Source organism: Diaphorina citri, unplaced genomic scaffold (genome assembly GCF_000475195.1).
Source record: "Diaphorina citri unplaced genomic scaffold, Diaci psyllid genome assembly version 1.1 scaffold207, whole genome shotgun sequence".
NCBI lineage: Eukaryota > Metazoa > Arthropoda > Insecta > Hemiptera > Psyllidae > Diaphorina > Diaphorina citri.
In genome coordinates this window covers 250,451-260,119 of record NW_007377644.1, presented here as the reverse complement: position 1 = coordinate 260,119, position 9,669 = coordinate 250,451, and the positions used below count along the sequence as shown (strand labels likewise).

The window sequence follows — 9,669 nt, the reverse complement described above, 5'->3', positions numbered from 1 at the left end:
TAACATATTTGTCAGCTTTTCTTTCTACTTTGCTTAACGCCACTCGTAGGTTTGGTCATAGTTCAAATTAGTTTTCGTAAGTCTTGTCGTATTTCGGACGTGTGAGAGAAATGTGAGAAAAAAAATTCGCCATCTTTAGACGCGTCTTTAGGACTTTACGAATCAAACTAAAGGACAACCATCAGTAAGGACCCTTGCTACTCTGAATAGTAGTTTAGTTAACTGTAGAACTAACTCAGAACAAGCTGGGTCCGTCCCTCCGGGGATTTTTTAGCCCGTAGTTTATTCGATCGTGATTAAAGAAAATCAGTACCTATGTACCTACCTATAAATTTGTTTTATTCAGTTTATTATCATTCTTGATTTGATTTTTCGATTTTACTTTCATTTAAAATAAACAAAAAGGGGGACTAAATTAAAAACATTTAAAGATAAATGATAATTAATTTAGAGGGAATTAAAACTATTGTTAAATTACATTCGACTAAATCGTATAAAATAAAAGTAATAAAAAATACACTCGAATATTTTATGTTTTGTTTTCACGCGCCACTATAATGACATAAACATATAAAACAAATTCTCACATGAAAACAACAAGCTAAAATGAAAACATTTTGGATATCATCATTATTTTAATTACATTTTTCAGATCTCCAGTTCTTTCAACAATGTTCATATCCTACAAATTAAAATACGTGAAAAATGATAGCCATAAAAAGCAACATTCTTACTTTCAGCATTTTGTTTTTTTTTCATCAATTTCAAAAGGATTTATATAAGAAGTAGATAATAATATATGCAATGAAAGTCATGAAAATTAGAAAGATCGGTGACTTTAAAATTTTCTAATTTTTACAATTTATAATTTTAATCTGTTGAAAATAAAAAGAACAATCTTGCTGACAAAAGAGTCCTCCAGATTCCAGTTCTGGTTGCAGAAATAAAATCTGTAGATAATAATATATTTGGTTCGTCAAGTCCAGGAATCAAATGAGAGTTTTAAAACAGTGTCATCGAACTAAAGAAGTGATAGCCAACAGTAAGACAAAAGTGATCAGAGTAGTGATAATAATTAGGCATATCGTATATCTACTCCTAAAACTACATTATCTATTTTGTTCGTATTAGCTAGGTATTTTACATTATAGGATTTAAAGGTAGATTCCAATATTGGGTAGTTTTTTTTTTTTTTTTTTTTAATTCAATATTTAATTTTTAGTAACATAATGTATGTGATTAGAGGAGAAGGTGGTAATATGGCCACCCCAAATAAATCTATATCCAGTGCCTCTTTTTCTCTTGGATTCTATTATGAATAAGCAGTTCAGAGTCTCAACAAACTCTGTAGGTGGCCATATTACCACCTCCTACTCTATGAATAGGTAAGTTGTGGGTCTAAATTAGGTAAATCAAGTCGTAGGACGGCTGATAATGGGATTAATAGGTGCATCAATCTAACTATCAATTAACTTGGACGTTAAGTTACTGAAAATCTGAAATACTAGTAGAAGTATTTTCCTTTCGGGAAACTGTCGGAATCAGAACCAGTTCCCTTTTGGAAACTGAAACTTTCATCTTTGATTGGGAATGCGCCATCTTGGATATCCAATGGTTTAGTACAGGCGCTACAACGCCACCTAGTGGTTGAACTAATTCCCGTGTTTTCCTTTAAAAGAGGGGAAATGAGCTTCAAAAGAGGAGAAATCAGTTTCCGAAAGAAAAATACGACATAGCTAGATTCACAAACCCTGCCACAGATTTATAGGTCATCTGAGGTTAAAGGAAAAAAAAATGTATATTTAAATTTCAAATAGGTATAGGATAATAGAAAGCCAAGATGGCCGCCATTCAGATTTGACTCGCTGGAACGTTTGCCCTCATTTCTTCTCTAAAGTTGTTAGCAGAAACGAATGAAGAATATTATTGTAGAACAATAGCAAGTTCATTCGATTTACTTCTTTGAGGATTCCCCGCCCCTGAAACAGAATAGATAAGAATGCGAAATAATTAATATTAAAAATAGGTATGGGATAATACAAAGCCAAGATGGCCGCCATTCAGATTTGACCCGCTGGAACGTTTGGCCGCATTTCTTCTCTAAAGTTGTTAGCAGAAACAAATGAAGAATATTATTGTAGAACAATAGCAAGTTCATTCGATTTACTTCTTTGAGGATTCCCCACCCCTGAAACAGAATAGATAAGAATTCGAAATAATTAATATTAAAGTCTTTAATTTAGGTAGCTTTCGTTTTTGTTGAAAATTCAACCTAGATGTTGAATTTTATGACTTGAATTCAACTCGAACCACCAGTCCACCACCCTCCAAACCCGAAATCCATCGGGCTAATCCATTTGGTATTTTTTTGTTGAAATTTAGAAAAAATATCTTAGGTAGGTACTTACGATTTAGGTTTGCTTTCCACTTCCGAAGGTTCTTCTTTTTCTAGAACAAAAAACAAACAGACAAACATTAGTGCGCTCGAGTCATCAAAATAAAAATCTCTTTTCCGCTATTAATTTTTTTGTAGTTGAGTTCACACATCTCCAAAACTTTGAACAACACATTGACACATCGACACACACTATCAAATTCAATACAAAATTCGTTCACTCAAAATTAAAACTTTGTGCCTTGAGACCCGAACCTATTTTTAGATTTTTTAGTATAAAATAAAGTAACATCATAAAAAACAGTAATAATAAACACAGCAATGAAGAATAAAAAAAATGAGAGAGAAAAAATACATAGGTGCGTAAAAAAAGAACGACGAATCAAGTGGAAGTATTGTGCAGAAAGTAGAGGTAGATACACCAATAAATTCAAAGAAAAGGTAGTTGAATATGAGTAAGTACGTATAACAAACATAAGTAAAATGAAAGAATGGAATGTGTGTAAACTCTGTGAACCATTTAAAAAAGAAAAAAAAATCCTGTAGAAACAAAGTGATGTCCTTAATTTGGGGATATATTGTCCCAAATTTGAACTATTTTAGAGAAAACGTGATCCATATTACCATCTTGGGACAAGATTACCCCACATTACGGTATTTACAAAAAAATTTGAACTTTAGGCCTGAGCTTACCAAATCAGCTGACCCGGAGGGTAGAGGCTTCAAGATGTTACTTTCTCGCAAGAGGTCTTAAGTAACTTTCGAGTTACGTACAATCTACAATACCAATCCTTGACGAATTTGCTCCTCAATAGAGGCTTCAAGATGTTACTTTCTCGCAAGAGGTCTTAAGTAACTTTCGAGTTACGTACAATCTACAATACCAATCCTTGACGAATTGTAAAAATTGAGCTTTAGCCTCGGTTTGGTAAGCTTTGGCCTCAGTGCAACGAAATATTAATGAACACAAAATATGTAGAGAGAAAAGAGATATAAAACCCAACAAGTAAAAATGTGAAAACAGAATAGAAACGGCATGCACACCAAATCCATATATTCACACCCACACCCTAATATTCATAAGTTCATAACCATACCCAACCCCTACTAATATTCACACCCATACCCAATCTCTACTAATATTCACACCAACCTAAATTATCAGGGGGTTTAACGTTACTGTATATGTAACTGCTAATGACCGATTTACTACTGAGAGTTACCACAGTGTCAACGGTGTTCTTTGACGTCACACATTTTGATTTACACAGACTAGTAAAAACACTTACACCCATATTTATGAACAAAATGCTGGCTCTTAAGTTCGTGCTAAGCATAGTCTCAAGGCATTTGATTGTCTCAAGGCATTTGATTGGTCAATTTTGACTTGATCTAAGAACGATCATTCTTGTTCATAAATACGAGTGTTAATTGCCCACGTGAATACCAACTACGCAGAACGTTCTTCATCGGGAACTACGGATTCAGCGTGTTATTGCAACGCCGCTGCACACTACCTATAATAATATGATATTGGCTATTCGATTTTTTCGCGCTCGCAACATTAGTTTTTTTTTTACCTACCTGCTTATGCCTACTCACATGTCAACCAGGAATAAGAATAATCATGTTGGTAGATAGGTTGATACCCACCTAACTTCCTACGTGCATAGGTTTAAAAGCCGAAGGATGTCAAAACATTATTGGCTTGGTAACAAGTAACAAGAAAAGAAGACAGTTCACGTCCTGTATTTTTTTTTATGAGCGCCTGGTATCTCAGTAAGTATACAATGTGCGACACATTAAGCTAACATTCTCATGTTGGTGGATGTAACTGTTTTACCAATATGTTTTCGAGGTTATCAAAATAGCTTAGTTACCCAACCACCCTTCTGTGATCATTTGGGTGGGTTTCACCAACAGGGAAGTGAAATGAGAGAGAATAGAATAGAATAAAATATACTTTATTTATACTGCTAGGATGTGACTGAAAAGTCCGTTTACCCCCTATAGCCCTAGAGATATTTGGATGAAGAGGGTATTATTATTATTTTTAGTGTATTACCTATGTACTAATTGTACTATCTGTTAACGTTTCGTTGTCGTAACCTTTTGGATATCGCGTGTTTTTCCCTCTACGTCCTGTATTTTTTTTTATGAGCGCCTGGTATCTCAGTAAGTATGCAATGTGCGACACATTAAGCTAACATTCTCATGTTGGTGGATGTAACTGTTTTGCCAATATATTTTCCAGGTTATCAAAATAGCTTAGCTACCCAACCACCCTTCTGTGATCATTTGGGTGGGTTTCACCAACATTTTTTTTAGCCCCTAACTCCATTAGGTTAACAGTCGTGTTAAGACTATACAAATCAAATGGAACTTGACAGGCTGTTAGCTTAACAGCCCTTCTGGGGCTAAAAAAATATTGGTAAAATCCACCGTATGGGTATCAAAACGTAGTATACTTCAGTATAAAGGTAAGTTCTGAACTGGTGTTTTCAACTCCAATTTATTATCTTCAGATCATCTCAGATTAATTAGTAGAAAGACGAAACATGGGTATTTAAACTTTTCAAACTGAATGAACAGTTTTTAACCAGCCGTTCCGAGAACAAACATTATCCCATCAGGATAAAATCCGCCCCGGGCGGGAATCGAACCCGCGGCCTAGCGCTTACAAGGCAAACGCGCACAGACTAGTATTTCTTAACTGAAAACTCTCTGTTTTAAGATCGGTCATAAGAGGTTCAGTGACCTGGGTTTTACCCACCATTCGGTGACAAGCTACCCGCATCCTACAATTAACCTCACCCAGCCAGCCTGTGTGGGCCGGGAAAAGCCAAGGATTGTTCAGACGGTCACTCATCCGGAGATCCGGATAACCACACCTCATAACTTTCATTGGGAACTGGTTTACCCACACTTAATCACAATCAACATAACACCATGCCTTATGTACGAGAGAGGGAGAGAGAGAGAGAGAGAGAGAGAGAGAGAGAGAGAGAGAGAGAGAGAGAGATGAGAAGTTGAGAAAGAGACACCCAGGGATTTCCAAGTAGGTTTTTCTATTTTTAATTAGCCTAATTAGTTTTAAAATAGGTATTTAAAAATAAAGCTTGCTGCACACGCTACAATATTTCCTTATCATCTGTTAAAAATTGTACGTTTGGGGACGTAGGTACCTAAAACTTTGTAAAATTTCGGTACCAAGGAAAACTGTGCGATTTATCGTTCGGTCTAATCGTAAGAAAAATCGTAGCGTGTGTACTGTGTAGTAAAGTTGTGTATTATTTCTTTGAAAATACCGGGGTATAATATAAAAATTGTAATTAAGACAAAGAAACGAAATTAGACAATAATCAAATCAGAGAAGACAGAATGTTGAAATTCAAACGCGTGTTTTATCAACCAAATACATATGGCCCAATTTCGCCGGCCTCGGTGGCAAAATTGTCGCTGTCTCACAAATAGGAGGCCACGGGTTCAACCCCAGTCTAGGCATTTAATTTTATCCTAATTAATTTGAGAAATTTCCTTGCTAAGGAAACAACAAAAGGTTGAGTGCAAGGGGTTTCTACACGTAAAATTTTTGTAGCCAAAACCAAATGTTACCTAAAGCAATCACCCGAGCTAGGGCTGATTGAGGGGCTGACGAAAAACGCCGACCTCGTCTGAACACGGGGAAAGGGAAAGAAAAAGATCAAATTTCCTAGGTTCATTTATTTCGGACTCGTCTGTATTTGGTTGATAAAAACACGCCATGTTGCCAGATTGCTCTCGCTCACCGGAATGAATTGGCAAATCAAATCGCCAATCATGTTCTCGGGGATCATACTCAGGTTCTTCATCCATACTAATGTCATACTTTAACACAGGTCTTTCATCTAGAACCGGGGGGGGGATATAAGGGGTTAATCTATACTAATGTCATACTTTAATACGCTTTCATCTAGAAACACCAACCGAGGGGGATGTAAGGGGTTAAACTGTGTCCACACATAGTCGATCGACGAGGTGAATCTATGTTGTCGAAGCACGTATGCCAACGTCGCGTCGATCGCCCATAGTGTGGACGCTGCTTTAGGGGGGACTGAGGTTAAACCGTTGGGGTGTTGAGAGAAATGCTTTAAAACAATCGTGATAACTTTAGCAAGCTTAGAAAAACACATTTCAATGAAAATTCTAGGACATTTTCCAATTAGACAATTTGAAAATGAGAATTTTTCTCATGACAATTGAACAGACTGGAACTACATCATTAGGAGATTAGGACCTTGTACAAACTGATGAGTAGAGATCACAATTAGACAATTTGAAAATGAGAATTTTTCTCATGACAATTGAACAGACTGGAACTACATCATTAGGAGATTAGGACCTTGTACAAAATGATGAGTAGAGATCAACTTACAGCTATAGTTCTATTCGCGTTACTTACTTTTGCGAGAGCCTTTGCTGCTGGTAGGCTCCTCTCTGTGTTCCGAGTCTGAAAGGGAAAAGAAAATGAAAATTAGTAAAGGTTTAGTTTGACTTTTTTCCTAGTGATATTAATTTAAAATGTAGGTACTAGTGTTCCTGATAAAATTCTGCGCAGGCTAGAGGGTAGGTACTAAGAAGTACCTACTCGTAAAATCGGATCGTAATGGTTTAAATAGAACCACCTGCTTATTTTACACAAAAGGCGAGAGCCTTTGCTGCTGGTAGGCTCCTCTCTGTGTTCCGAGTCTGAAAGGGAAAAGAAAATGAAAATTAGTAAAGGTTTAGTTTGACCTTTTTTTCCTAGTGATATTAATTTAAAATGTAGGTACTAGTGTTCCTGATAAAATTCTGCGCAGGCTAGAGGGTAGGTACCAAGAAGTACCTACTCGTAAAATCGGATCGTAATGGTTTAAATAGAACCACCTGCTTATTTTACACAAAAGGTAATTATTATCATATGTCGATTGCCTATTATCATGTGTTTACCTAAAATTATTTGCTTTTGGTATTATTGAAATGGGGGAGGGGAGAATTATAAGAAATGAGGCGTGCAAGTGGAAGAAATAAAACAAACAAATAAGAAGAAAAAGAAAAAAAAAAAAAACTATTTTCATGTTTAATATGAAAATAAAATAAAACAATCAAACAAAATTCATGCAAGGGGGGAAATATAAAATAAATCATAGCTATTTTACCTACTGTTGAATCACAAGATTTCAGAAAAAGTTGCAAATCAAAAATCTATCTTTATTAGATAATAAGGAAAACGAAAGAAATTCGAGTCTCTTGACGCGAATATTGAGGAACAACAAACAAAGAAAAGAAGAAACAATAGAAATCCCAGAAATTCACAAGTTGAGAAGTTTCTGTGGAGCTTGTTTTGGTTTTAAAGGAAGGGTAAAATAGATAAAGTAAATACAAAGTTGTAAAATGCGTCCTACGATTTTCTAGGCATTTAGGAAACTCACATTCCGTAAAGCAAAGAAAACCGACAGTAAGAAATCAATCGAAATAAATAAGAAAACATGCGAGCTCAAACAATAAAAAAAACTTAAAGTTACAGAAAAATGTTAACACAAAATAACTTTTCTCTACCTGTGATTAATCCATGTGAACTTGCAGTGGGGGATTTAGTAGGATAAGAAGGAGAACTTTCTCTAATGGAAGTTATGACATGGTCAAAGTTAGAATCAGTGATGTCTTTTTCAAATTCAAATTGGTCTTGTTCCTGTCTTTGTTCTTGTCCTAGCTTTTTCAAGTACTCCTCAAGTTCCAAGCTTGATATTGGTCCTTCACTTGAGCTGATTTCCTCTGGTTTCACAACAACTCTTCGTTGGACAACACGTTTGATGTGTACGTTTCCATCTGAATCGATTTCTTTTGTTTCTGAAACATCTTCACCAGGTCCAAACCTTTCAACATATTCCTTCAACGCTTCTTCAGCGTTAGGACCACTAAACGTAACTTTATGAACTTCTGGTGGTAATTCTACTGTTCTGTGGATTGTGTGTGAGAACTCTTCATCTGATACTGGTTCAATAACTTCCGTCACGTAAGGGCGATGCGAAATAATTAATATTAAAGTCTTTAATTTAGGTAGCTTTCGTTTTTGTTGAAAATTCAACCTAGATGTTGAATTTTATGACTTGAATTCAACTCGAACCACCAGTCCACCACCCTCCAAACCCGAAATCCATCGGGCTAATCCATTTGGTATTTTTTTGTTGAAATTTAGAAAAAATATCTTAGGTAGGTACTTACGATTTAGGTTTGCTTTCCACTTCCGAAGGTTCTTCTTTTTCTAGAACATACAGGCGCTACAACGCCACCTAGTGGTTGAACTAATTCCCGTGTTTTCCTTTAAAAGAGGGGAAATGAGCTTCAAAAGAGGAGAAATCAGTGTCCGAAAGAAAAATACGACATAGCTAGATTCACAAAACCTGCCACAGATTTATAGGTCATCTGAGGTTAAAGGAAAAAAAAATGTATATTTAAATTTCAAATAGGTATAGGATAATAGAAAGCCAAGATGGCCGCCATTCAGATTTGACTCGCTGGAACGTTTGCCCTCATTTCTTCTCTAAAGTTGTTAGCAGAAACGAATGAAGAATATTATTGTAGAACAATAGCAAGTTCATTCGATTTACTTCTTTGAGGATTCCCCGCCCCTGAAACAGAATAGATAAGAATGCGAAATAATTAATATTAAAGTCTTTAATTTAGGTAGCTTTCGTTTTTGTTGAAAATTCAACCTAGATGTTGAATTTTATGACTTGAATTCAACTCGAACCACCAGTCCACCACCCTCCAAACCCGAAATCCATCGGGCTAATCCATTTGGTATTTTTTTGTTTGTTGAAATTTAGAAAAAATATCTTAGGTACCTAGGTACTTACGATTTAGGTTTGCTTTCCACTTCCGAAGGTTCTTCTTTTTCTAGAACAAAAACAAACAGACAAACATTAGTGCGCTCGAGTCATCAAAATAAAAATCTCTTTTCCGCTATTAATTTTTTTGTAGTTGAGTTCACACATCTCCAAAACTTTGAACAACACATTGACACACACTATCAAATTCAATACAAAATTCGTTCACTCAAAATTAAAACTTTGTGCCTTGAGACCCGAACCTATTTTTAGATTTTTTAGTATAAAATAAAGTAACATCATAAAAAACAGTAATAATAAACACAGCAATGAAGAATAAAAAAAATGAGAGAGAAAAAATACATAGGTGCGTAAAAAAAGAACGACGAATCAAGTGGAAGTATTGTGCAGAAAGTAGAGGTAGAT

General features: G+C 35.5%; 1 long non-coding RNA gene across 1 annotated transcript; it reads right to left on the bottom strand.

The window, feature by feature from the left end:
• Positions 1–404: 404 nt before the first annotated feature.
• LOC113466075 lies at positions 405–9,324 on the bottom strand. Its single transcript, XR_003390593.1, has 3 exons — positions 9,274–9,324; positions 8,707–9,045; positions 405–1,640 (listed from the first exon to the last, which is right to left on the bottom strand). It is a non-coding gene; the product is annotated as an uncharacterized LOC113466075 (long non-coding RNA).
• Between the last annotated feature and the right edge of the window lie 345 nt (positions 9,325–9,669).